The following is a 13,485-nucleotide window of genomic DNA, read 5'->3' on the forward strand; positions in this document are numbered from 1 at the left end:
GCTCTACCTTGTGGCTCCGGGGGGAGAAGGGCCTGGCAGTAGGAATCTATCTCCTGCTCACAGTCCCTGATGGCATGCAGTCTCTGGACTGTGGCCTGGAGCTCCTCCAGCTGGCGCACCAGAGATCCCAGTAGGGAGCAGACCCTGCAAGGGGAGGTGGCCATGCACCCAGGCCCCAGACCCTGAAAAAGGGACAGGCAGCCCCCGCAGCCAAGAGCCAGGGGCTCCATCTGCGTGGCCGTCTCTGAGGTCCCCAGTGGTGTGGCCGCAGAGCCCAAGGGGACCCTCGGGGTGCAGCGCGTGCCCATCCGTGTCATGCCTCTGGTAGGCTGGCTACAGCTGGGGCTGACTACTCTGGGGGGGGTCGCAGGCAGGGTTCCGTGCCCTCCCACGCCCTGTCCTGCGCGAACTCCGCGCTAACTCGAGCACCTGTTTACGCAGCGTGTTCGTGCAGCTCTGGTCGCGTGGCTTCCTGGGGGGGTGCTGGGCCAAGTAGGGGCCCGGGCGGGGGCTTGACCCGGCCTGGCTGTATGCAGCCGGCCTCCTCCCAGGGAGCGAGGAGTTAACCCCTTCCCACCACGAGCCCGCTTACCTCTGGCTGTGCTGGGGGTCAGCAGGGGGCTCTGCGGCTGCTGAGGGGGTGTCTGGGGGGCTTTGGGGGAGCGGGGGCGCTTCACCTGAGCATCTCTCACCGCTCTGGAGCCTAACTGAGCTGCTCCAGAGCCTAACTGAGCTCTGGAGCCTAACTGAGCTACAAAAGTGTACACAAGCATTGCATCTCCCACACACCCACTTTACAAAGCTGCCCCAGCAAATATTTTTCCCCGCTACTTTTTTCACAGGGAATAGTTCTCTTTTGGTGGTTCTGGGGGACCTGTTCACTTTTGCAGCCCATGGTGCTTTCCATACCTGCACCAGACTGTCTGGGGGGGGGGACGTTTAACACCGGAATGAGGCCGGTGTTGCAGGGTGGCTCTAAATTCAGACAGCCCAGTGGGAACCAGTTCAACCAATTCTACACTTGTTGTCCATGTCTGGTGCAGTGTAGTGTATCCTCGAACAAGAGACTTCTGAGGCAAATGGGACAAATGGCCGGCATGACCTAATAACCTCAGTGAGGTGAAGAAAGAAAAAACTGCCCAGGCACAATGACTGTCACACCCTCCTGTCAATCACCACATACACAGTGGCCAGAATCAAAAGGCTGCACTGTGGGTAATGGTGGTGGTTACCAGGCTATTGTCAAATCAATTACTCTACTTGCATGTGAATCCTATTACAGTTTGCAGTCATGTCCCCAAACTGGTTTTATACCTGCTTATCTTCTCAAGTTGCCTGCCACCACAAACCCATCCCCCCTGCCACCCACCCAACACACTCCCTGCCCTGCATCCTCCATCCTGCACAGAGACCTCCCTGAGACCCCCTTATGAAACCATTATACAAGACATCTTTTTGTAAGATGGACTTTATTCAATGAAAAATTAATATGAAGTGGAACATTAATGATAAAAAGGATCAATCCACACAATTGCAGAGCACATTCTCCCTGCAGAACAGCACCTATGTGTGCCACCAGACAATTTCTGATCACAGCACTTCTCCCGCTATTTGCCTGTATCTCTAGCCCTGCACTTTCAACTGCTTCCCTGCTGTTTAAGGTTGCAGTTTGTGTCAATTCTCTTAACTTATTGCTCCAAGCATCACTGAAGACCTCGCCCCTGGTTTCACAGATATTATGCAGGACGCATGCTGCCACTACATGTGAAGTAATGTTATCAGCTAGCCTGTTCTAGCCTGTAGTTCAGTGCTCTCCAATGGGCTTTCAGGCACCCAAATGCACACATTACACTCATGCAGTAGTTGTTTAGCTGCTTGTTGAACAGCAATTACTGTGAGTCACTCACTTGCCCTGCATACGGCTACCCACTCAAGCTCCTCCAGTCCTGGGGCATGTTTGCCCTTGTCCAACATCTCAGTTTTGAAACACACGAGCATTGTGTGTGCTTCCTGCCCATCCCATGTAAATGTTTGTAAAGCTGCCTCTGTGGTCCCTGATGACTTGCAGAATCACAGAAGGAAACTCCTTTCTGTTTATGAATGAATGTTTGTCCTGGGAATGTGCAAGCTGTCAATTGCTCCCACACAGTTAGGGAAGCGCATTTTGTGGTATCCTTCCACCACCTTCTGGGGGTTGCTGTGGGAGATGAATTTGTTTGCTGCCAGGTCCTGTAGCAGTTGTAAAACCTCACTGATGGCCCTTCTAGCAGTGCAGGGAGACACGCTGAACTGGTTCACAACATGGTTCAAGCTTTTTGGAGTGGCTGTTCATGATGGCCACAGCAACACGTTTCTCTGGGCTGATGGATTTCTGCATGACAGTCATCTGGCGCTGGATGTGCAGGGTCAGCAAGTTAATGATATGGAAGAATGTCTCTTTGCTCATTCTGAATGTTTGCAGCCACTGGTCACCATTCCATGTTGACATGACTATTCTGTCCCACTAGTCCAAGCTACTATTGTGTGCCCTGAATGTATGTCCAGAAAGCAGGTACAGTCTTTGGTAACCACACTTTCTGGTTGTTGCAACACAAGAGCAGCTTACACACTTCAAGTAACAGCATCCTCCTCACAGCAAGCTCTTGGCTCTTCACGAGTTTTAAGGCCACACCATAGGTACATCAAGTTTCTGACTCTTATCAGTAGAACCATACATCTGTGATGTGAATGTTCTACAGCCTTCCAAATTAATCTCTGCTTTTTCCATAGTGCCTCAGGATTTGAGGAAGACATTGTCTTTAGCAAGATTTTGGGCTGTGGAGCGACTTCTGTCTCAAATGTCTGCAAAAGTCACACTCCTAGATTAGCATGTAACCACTTCTGTCATTTACACGTCAATAGCTACTGAAACCATGTGGTCCCTGCAACTGAAGGTTGCCTGTATTTCTTGAAAAGAGTTGAGATGTTACCACATACCAAAAATGGGAGCCTGTGTGCTTGAACACTCTTGAACAGCTCATACATGTCCCATACTTGAGAGAGCTCTTCTATATCACCACCCCTATCCCCCCACACACACACACTGTAAGAGCAAGCCTTGATCACCCTTGTGGAAAATGCACAGAAAGGATTTGTTTTGGTCTGCATAGCTAAAGGAAATGAGTGTCTGTGAGCCATTCAAAAAGTTCAAGGTTTCTCCCCTAAAGTGATCATCCAAGATTTTCAAGAATTTCCAGCATAATAGTAGTGTGAGTATGCTTTTGCATGCCATGGGCTAGACTATCAAAAGCGAAGAATTGCCTCAAAAGTTTGGAGATTGGACAAATCACACTTCTTTTATGCATCTCTTGATAAAAGGTTCACACATCCCAGAATAGGTCCCAGAACTGTTCCTAACAGCAGGTGCAGGCTGTACTTTGTATGATCTGCTCTGCTTAACATTTTGTTGGCCATGGAGGGGAGCAAGAAAAGTCAAATTTTGAAAGATGTGATGGATCCTTCATAAGGATGGGGACAAAACTGGCCTTATACAGAAGCTGAGGCACAGATTGACATTTGGAGTGAAAGGAGCATCATGACACAACTGGGAAGCCACAGGAATAAACTAGTTTATGTCTCTATTTCTGAACAATTAGAGAAACTTGGCATCAAACATAACTGGGAACAGTGTTGCAGTAAAGGCCTTAAAGTGTGCTTTCCATCACATGGCAATAATTCTCAGTCCGGTGCCTCATGTAAAATGATTCCATTTTACAACAAGCTATCATCCTTAAATGAGATGCTTCAGAGACTTGTGTGACTGAGTTTGGGACATCATGAGCAAGCAGAAATTCCCTGACACCAAAGTACTTGTCAAACCACAGCTACTTTGCAAGTTCCATGCAATCAGTCTCCTTCTCAAGAAAAAAATCAGTCACAGACCAACAACCTGACTTGGGACTGCTCAAGCAACCTCTTTGGCTTGCAACCAGAAGTGAGCTCCCCCTCTGCCATACTCAACCCACGCGTTTTGGTACCAGACACCCAGGAGGCTCAACCAATGCTCAAAAGAAATAACTCTCCTGTTCATGATGAGGAAGAGGAGGACTCCAACTCAACCATTATTGTGTCACAGGACTCACCAGGTTCCAAAGGGAGTACTGAGTCAGGGAAGGCAATGGCAGAGTCTAGAGATGGAGACTCTGGTATCCTTGTGAATGGTGACTTGAAAGTAACAGTACTGGTATTAGTATTGTTCTGGATTTTTGGTTTTACAGATTTACACTCATATATATAAATTAGGTGTGGGGGGTAAAGGGAGAACACGGTGTGGTGCTGCTCCCTGTGGCAGATGCTGCACCCAGGCACTCCGCATGTCCCCGCGGGACCATAGCTGTGCAGGGCTGCTGCAGCAGGGGCTGGCTGCTGCAGCCGCCTGTGGAGGTAGCTGATTTTTGGTACAGTGTGGGCGCACAGCTGAGGGGGTGCAGATCTTTGTTCAATGTGCACCCTGGGAAGTGGGATGCATGCTGTGGTGCTGGGACAATTATTTTGGGGGTATGGACTTAAAAAGATAATTGGGTGAGAGATAGTAGGCTGTCAGTTGTAATTCTTGAAGTGGCAGTCCTGCTAAAATAATTTAAGAATGACTCACTGACTTTACAAATGTTCAAGAACTGGTTAGAGCTTTATTTTTGTCTATGGACAGGCGTTTCTTTATCTTCATTTTCAAGAGCAGCTGTTAATGCTCAATGTCAACGTAATTATCAAAAAAAATCAATGAGAAGCTAAGCAAAGTGTTTTTCATGGACTGACAGAGATGTCTGAAAACATTGCTATGTTCAGTGCAGAAATGACATCCAAAATGAAAGATGTGTTCGATGTGTTAAAGCGTACTGAGCAAGCCAATCTGGAGGTTATGAAATCCACTAGTAATGAAATGGTACAATGTTTTAAGGAATTTAATCAGAAGCTTGATCTCATTTTTTTCTGGGACCAAAGGTTCAGACAGGAGTTTATAACACAGCTTCATGAATGCTGATGTACTGGGAGAAGCACTGAAAGTAGCCCACCCAAAGAAACTCTCCAATCTCTTGCAATGGAGAGCCATGCCTCCTGTAGCCACAAAAGGAGACTCCCAAGTCACTTCAGGGATAATGATGATGTTGAGGGGGATGTTCAGGTGATCTGGGAAGGGTGCAGGAGGTTGGCATCACATGAAGGAGCAGGTTCTCATCAGTAGAATTTTCTATGACCACCCGCCACCCCAGGATTGGTGTGCTTTTCCCTCCCTCATGTACTAGCAATCCAATATTCGCAAAGCAGATTGCACTTCAGTGTAGTGGGGGCTAAGTGAGGTCTGTATGACCCAGTTTAGGTTCACAATCTATATCTCTTTTTTCTCTCTACCCACTTTAGGAATTTGTTTTGAAATCGCTGATAGAAATAAAGTATCCCAGAAGGACTTTGAAAAGTGTCCTGTATTTTTATTTTGTATACAAAAAACTAGGTGAAAATCTTTTGTAGTTCTGGGTGGGGGGATACAAGGAGGCATCTGATAATATTAATCCCAAAGCTGGTGACAGCCAGCTTGGGGCCAGCATGACGAAAGCTAGTGTCTTGTGGCTGAGAGGTACACCCCCTCCCCAACCAACCAGCCACTTGCACAGGTACACTGTGGGCTCCAGAGGTACACAGGGGGCCTGCCTGTCCAGAGGTACACAGGGGGACTGCCTGGCCTGTACACACAAAGCCCCCCTCCTCTGTCACCCTCCTCTCCCCAGCCTGGCTTGCTTTTTGCAAGCCACCACCAAGCAGCCACTTGCACATGTATTCTGTGTACAGAGGGGGGCTTCTTCATGCTCTTTCTTGGCTCACACTACACAAAGCTTCCTTGTGCTTTGTGGTGTATGTGGAACACCTAATTAAGACAGATTTACACACAAACCCAAAGACTTTGCAAACTGTTCCACCTTCTTTTCCCACCCTTTTCCAGACCAGCACCAGACTATTAGGGCAATGATATGGATTTTGGGGAGCACTCAGTGTGCAACTGAATGAAGATGAAGGAGGTGTTACCAGATTTGCCCGCTATCTTGGGGTGTGCTCATTTATTAGGGCTAGGATCTTGGTAATTCTATTAATGTGCTGCTTGTGTTGCTTGTGTTTCTATACGGAGCTGTATCTCTCCCTTTGCAAGCCCTCACCCCCAATGGAACTATCTTGCAGGACTCAGTTCAGTGGGGCTGGGTTCCTCCAGTTCCCAGATCAGTCATACACACAAACACACACAAATTAATGTGACACGCCTGACCTGGCCGGATTGATCAGCATGGACAGGCTGACACCTTCATATGCCAAGAATCAGTTCATCAGAGCAACAATAACTACAGTCAGACACAAGCACACAGTTAAACAGAATACCTCTGAATCCGGCCGTGTGTCCAGATGACACCCTCATGGTCAGCATTCAGTTCATTAGGGCACGTCTGAGCCAAACTGGGTCAATCAGCCTGTACAAACTGATCCCCTTATGCGTTTCAAACTCAGTACGTCCCAATCTTTTAGTCTCTTGATGAGCAGACCCCACAGTACTTTTAGGCTTCACAGGGATCTTTAGCTTAGGTAAAAGAAGCACTGCTGCAGAGCAAGTGAGAAAGGAAAAGTAGAAAAGGAAAAATATACCCAGTTACCACCAGTTTGACAATAAAATTTATTTATTGCTAAGTATATGCAATATATAATGACACTAGCAGTAATAGACATGCAAAGGAAAAACAAACACAAACAGTTACAGTATTACCCTGGTTTCACCTAAGTATTTAGGGAAACTTAGCTCAAGCTTAACTAATACAGTTCAGGTTCAGAAATTTATGCTTAGAGAGAGAAGAGAAGAGAAAAGAGAAAGAGAGAGAGAGCTGGAATCTCACCAGTCCAAGGCACTCAGGTTGCAAAGCGGACAGGTTAAAGTTCTCAGCACGATCCTTGAAGGGAGACGATCTGCCTCCTTCAGCCTCTGGAGAAGAAAGCGGGTGGTGTCAGCACACACACTGCTGCTTCTTTTACAGATTTTTATACCCTCAGTTCAGCTTCTTTCAAGCATTCTCAATAGTGTAAATCAAATTGTCTTTTCTATTGACAAGGCGTTATCTGGTTGGAACATCTCAGGAAACTGATTGATACTCAGGAAACACATACTTAGGAGCCAGCTTGACATTCCTATGGGTAGCAGACATACTTGATGGGATATCTCCTGGTGTCTTCAGAAACAATAGATAGCTTGCGGCATCAGGGTTTTGGATTTTTACTTGTTGTGAACAAGCCTCAGCTTAGCATGACTTTTCCAGATCTTACTATAGTCTTTTAACAGACTTAAGGCAATTACTGGAGTGTTCGTAACCTTTTGTGGAGAGGACTTCCACCAGTCGTCTCGGGAAAAGTATGACAACACTTGTGGTCAGGGCTCCAATGGGCTGGATGTTGTGATGAACCCTGTACCATTGTTCAAATGTTGCCCATACCCCCAATTCGGTGTATTGCCTCAGCATTCCCTAACCCGGCAACCGAGTTTTAGCCAATTAAGTTTAAACAGGCCTCCCATAGTGGGACTGGGGAATGTATGGCCCAAGATGCCTAGTAAACTTACTTCTGCTTGGGGTGGGGGGAGGAAAAGTCCTTTGTGAATCCAGATTAGAACTGGTCTGATAAATGCTGAGCTGGGTGTGAGTGTTGATTAGCATTTGGAGCACAGATTTCCCATCATGCAGTGTTCCCCTGCTTCTCTGATCCCAGAATTCACTGCAGTCTCTGCTTCAGGCTTTCTGTTCTGCATCTCTCATGTAAATGAATGGTCATCTGGTTTCATCTTGGATGCAAATGAGACCTAGGGCAGTTGTTTCACTCTTGTCACCCTTATCTGGAGGGTTTTAGGTGTGTTTCTCACTGCATCTTAATCAGTTTCTGTTTAGGTGGTGGTAGGGAATTCTTTGTGAATCAGACAGTCTGCATCCTGTGTCAGGGTTCCCCAAGAACATGGACCTGAGAGGTAACAGAGAGAAGCCAGGTGCTGCTGCCTGGGTTCGGGGAGCTGGGGAAGGGAACTAAGCCCCATCGCTCAGTTCCGTTCCCCAGCCCTACAATCATGCTGGGGAAGACAACTCAGCCCAGCTGAGCTGAATTTCCCTCCTCAGCATTATGATTGGGCTGGGGAAGGGAGCTGAGCCCAGCTGGGCTGAGTTGCCTTCCCCAGCCTGAACATAGGGCTGGGAAGGGAAACTGAGTGTTGGGACTCAGTTCCCTTCCCCATCCCAATCACAGCGCTGGGGAGGGGAATTTAGCAATCTTATAATAATGCTTGTAATAGATTATTGTAGCATGTGTGCCTTAGCATGTATGCCTTTAACAATCTTTTTTGCTACAGTGCAGTTCTTCTTTCTGGGCAGTGAGAACACTGCCTGCTTCCCAGCCTTCTCCTTGGTAGCCAGGACCAGATTAAGTAACATTTTTATTTCATCAGAAAGTCAGTATCATTACTCTATCTCTTCCACCTGTAAAACATGTAACATTTTCTTCTCGGTTGAAATCAAAATACTACTTACATCTCCCTCTTGCAAAATCTTTAAAAAACTTCCATTGTAACTTTTTTTAATAGCTTTTGTTCAATACCATCTTCTTGGTTGCTGGCCAAAGACCTCCCCAGAGTTTCACCCTTGGCACCTCAGCAAGCAAACAAGCAGACATGTCCCGACATGATCTCCACATTGTGGGTAGTAGGCTTTTTACCCCACTTGCCCCTGTGCCTTTTGACACCTCTCGGTTGCACCCTTGTATCTTTGGAATCCTTACTCGGAGAAAGCTTCTTGCTGGCTGGTGAGAACACTGCCTGCTTCCTGGCCATCTCCTTCGGATCCAGGACCACTGCAGTGGCAGAAGATGAGGCTTCTTCACTGGCTTTGGTGCAAACATCAGCACTTGCCCTGTGCCACAAAGCCTTCTTGTTGGTTGCTGGTGCTTGGAATTTTTTTTCCATCAGTGCTGACCAAAAAGGCTTCTTTGGTTGCTGGTGGGTGAGAATTGATGAATGGCTAGGCTCCCTCCCTATATCTTGCCCATTGACCACTTTAGTAGACCAACCAGCCAGTACCATTGATATAGGATATAGGATTTCAAGCTGGGCAGCTTCACTTTTTTGCTGTGGTTTGCACATACTCCCTCCTTAGCATCTCCTTTGTGCTTGTTGGTGTATACAAAACCTGGAGCTGGCATAATGCCTCCTTCAGTTGTTCAAAGGCCTGGAGAGACTCTGGGTACCAGGGGATTGGGTTGGGGCGTCCTTTAGTTAAGTCTGTCAACAGTGCGGCCTTTTCTGAGAAGTTTGAGACGAACAGTCTATAATAATTGGCGAATCCCAAAAATGAGCGCAGTTGTTTCAAGGTCTTCAGTAGGGGATGCTATCTTAGTGCTGCCACTTTATCTGATAGGTGTTTAACTATCCCTTGTCTTACCATAAACCCCAGGTATTGAGTTTCCTTCTTCCCTAGGGCGCATTTTTGGGGGTTTGCCATGAGCCCAGCTCAGCAGAGGCTCTTTAATCCCTGTCTTAGATGTTGGCAGAGTCTCCTGGTTGGGGGAAAAGACACTAATGTCGTCTATGTATGCCGCTGCATAATTTTGATGTGGGGCAAGTATTTGCTCCATCTATCATTGGAAGGACGCCGCAGCCCCATGCAGTCTGAAGGGCATCCTCTTGAACTGAAAAAGCCCCCATGGGGTCCTTATCCTCTTTCACCACTGGGATCTACCAATAGCCTTTTGTGAGGTCTAACATAGAGATAAATTGGGCCTGACCTATCTTTTCCAGCATGTCATCGATCTGTGGCATTGGGAACACATCAGCCTTGCAATTTCATTAAGTTTTTGGTAATCTATGCATAGCCAGATCAATCCATCTGGCTTCAGTACCACCACCCTGGGACTCCGCCAGGGACTTTGGGACTCTTCGATAATCCCCCGTTTTGTCATCTGGTCAAGCTCTTGCCGGACAATCAGCCATAAGTGTCTGGGCAACCTCTTCCAGTGGTTCGTCACCACTTACCTGGGTGGGGTGACGATGTGGTGGTAAACTCCCCTTGCTTCTCCCGGTATTTCTTTGAACACATCTCACAACTCCTCTATCAGGGTTTGTATCTCCACCTTCCAGTTCGGCTCTAATTGGTCATCCACCCAGGGCATCTCTTGGGTTCTGACTATGTCCCTCACCTCTGCCTCCGGCCCTTCTTCACTTCTGTCCTCTGGTTCTCCTATCCAGCCTTCTACCTGATGCCACCTCCTCAACAGATTTACATAATAAATCTGTTTCTTCTGTGTCGGTGTCATTCGAAGGACTTCATAATTTACTGGCCCTGTTCGGCTTATCACCCGGAAATGTCCCTGCCACTGAGCCAGCAGCTTGTGAGTGTTATCCAGGAGGAACACCACTACCCATTTCCCTACCTGTAGCTCTCTCTTGGTAGCTCGTGAGTCATACTGCTGCTTCTGCCTTGCTTAGTTCTGGCTGAGGTGTCTCTGGGCTATCTCCTGTGCCTTTTGCAGTCTTTCTCAGAATTCCCCCATATCTCAGGGCTGGGATGGATCCATCCGCTCTCAAGTCCATTCTTCACAAATAAGGTCCAGCAACCCTTATGGATTATGCCCATACACCAATTCAAACAGGGCAAACCCCATGGAAGCCTAGGGGGCCTCCCTCACTGCAAAGAGTAATGGGGATAACAGTGCATCCCATTCCCAAGGATCCCCTTGTATACAGGCAAGGAGCCTACCCTTAAAGGTACAATTAAATCTCTCTACTAGCCCGTCTGTCTGGGAATGGTATACTGAGATGCATAACTGTTTTATCTTTAGCACCTGACAGACTCCTTTTAACACTTTAGACATACATTTTTTTCCCTGGTCAGTTAAAATTTCTCGGGGATGCCCACACGGGCAATCCATCGCAGTAAGGCGCTAACTATGGCTGGGGTCGTCACTGATCTTAATGGCACCACCTCCAGGAATCTAGTTGAATAATCTATAATTACCAGGATAAATTGGTATCCAGCCCTGCTACATGGGAAAGGCCCCACTATGTCTAAGGTGATATGATTGAATGGGTGCCCAATATGGGGCAGGGGTACCAAAGGGACTCTTGCCGGCTTTACCCCTCCCATCTTCTGCCATTCAGGACATTCTGCACAGAATCTCTCCATCATTTTATATATGCCTGGCCAAAAAACTCTTCCCAGGAGTCTGGCTTCTCTCTTATCCTGCCCCAAATGTCCTCCCATGGGTGAGGTATGGACGACCTGTAGTAACCCTACCCTATACTTCTGGGGCACCAGGAGCTGGGCTGTCTCTCCCCCCTCTTCCTGGTTTTCTAACCAGGATAGAGTAAGCCTCTTCTTACCTCGTAGCATGGAGTTTGGGGGGATCTTGGGGTGGCCCCTGCTGCTCCCTCCTTCTCTTCCTGCTGGGCTTTCCATAAGTTCTGAAAGCAGAGCTCATCTCGCTGTTCTTGATGAAAGTTACCTTCCTCCATCATCCAATCTAAGTTCAAATCCTCTTCCGTGTCCCCAAAACAAAGGGTCTGGAGTCTTCCTTCTCCCTTTCTGAGTTCGTCGGGCATCCAGCGTCGAACTACCTCTCCCAAGTAGAGCCAATCCACCCCCGGCAGCATCGGACATGGCAGCGATTTGGCTATCCCAACTCAGATTTCTTCTGTCTTTCCCAGCACTGAAAGTTCTAGTCTTCTGCATGGGTAGGTGTAGACTGCACTGTGCATACATACTGTGGATACTGGAGTGCTGGGGCTCCCTAGATGTGAGGGTACCAAATCACCCCATACCATGGTTTGGGAGCATCTTTTGTCTACTATAGCTGGGATAATTGTGTCCCCAACTCGCACTTCCACAACTGGCTTGTTTCTCTGACCTGGGCCCCGCTGCCAGCTGAAACTGCAGTCCATTTTCTCATCATGCCTTTCCAGTCCCAAACCAAGGTCCCAGGCTGTCCCTCAGCAGAAACAGAATATGTGACCCTTTTTCCCACACTTGTAGCATCTCACCTCCGGGTAACCTCCCATGTGCGTCTCCCTTTAGGTAGACTCTTCCTGCCGTAGAGTGATTGTGGTGCTTGGCCCAATGACCATAGAAGGCCCACACTGTTCCTCTCTTTCTGGGGAACCTCTCTTTCCCCTTCCATGATGGCATAGTCTTCTGCCAAGCAGAGTGCCTCCTTGACCATCTTAGGTTGATGGCACCGTACCCAGCGTTGGGTACCGCCCATGAGGTGTGCTACAAATTGTTTGAGCACTATCTTATCTACAATCTCCTGAGAAGTGTGTTCCTCCGGTCTTAGCCATCAGTCTGCTAGGTCCCTGAGGGTCTGAACTAACAGTCACAGTTGGCCCCCTTCAGGTCCTTTCTTGGCCCAGAATTTACATCTGTATGTTTCCTGGGAAATCTCTAATTGGTATAAGATTGCGGCTTTCACCTTCTCATAATCTCGGACCTCGGTCCTACTGAGGGCTTGATACGCAGCCTGGGCTGAGCCAATGAGTAGGGGCCCCAACTTTACAGCCCAGCTCTCCGGATCCCATTTTTCCGCCATTGCCACCCATTCAAATGCCTCTAAGTAGGCCTCTACATCATCCTCCTTCTTCATCCGGGGCAGTCCTGGCCCACCCCCTTCTTCTGCTCCAGAGATCTGCAGGGCAGAAATCTGTTCACACAGGTCCTGCTGCTGGGCCCACAGCTGTGTCTCCTGGTTCCCATCTCACCATCTCCTCCAATTGAGCCTGTTGCCCCTGGAGAAGTCTCAACATGAGGTTCTGCATCTGTTGCACATCCGCTGGCACCTGAGCCTCCTTTACGCCTTATCAGCCGTGAGTTTCCCGGCCAATGCACCACTTTGTCAGCGGATCTGCCAAGTACCCCCTCTATCCTTGTAATTCCCGCCTGCCACGACTTGGATTTTAAAGAAATGAAACAGGGAGGAAGTGGTTGTTACAGAAGGAAGTACCAGCAGAAACGTTGAATAAACTTAGTTTTAGTGCTTTTTATTCAATGGCTCTCTGTTGTTAACATGACACTCCCCTTGTGAGGGAGATCGCAGTCCAAGGGGTTAATCTTGGGAGGTCTCCAGCCTCCTGGCCAGCCCCTGTTCTAATGCTACAGTCAAGAGATGTTACACTGTCTTTCATTAATTAATCTATTAATGGCTCGTTACAGCCGCCGTCAGTCCCATTTTTGTTGTTAATTAGTCGATTGGCGGATTGTTACAGCCACCGCCTGCGGCTTTCCTCAGCAGAGCCGGAGTATAGGCTCCGCAGCTCCTTCTAGCTCCAGCTGTCTCTCTCTCTCCAGTGTTTCCTCCCCTTTTCTTCTGGGCAGGAGAGGAGTCGTTGCTCCCACCATCAGCAACCTTATGTAATCAGCTTGTTTCCCCACTAACTAGGGCTCCCCTTTTTCCCCA

This window comes from Crocodylus porosus, unplaced genomic scaffold (genome assembly GCF_001723895.1).
Source record: "Crocodylus porosus isolate Cpor-Errol unplaced genomic scaffold, CroPor_comp1, whole genome shotgun sequence".
Taxonomy (NCBI): domain Eukaryota; kingdom Metazoa; phylum Chordata; order Crocodylia; family Crocodylidae; genus Crocodylus; species Crocodylus porosus.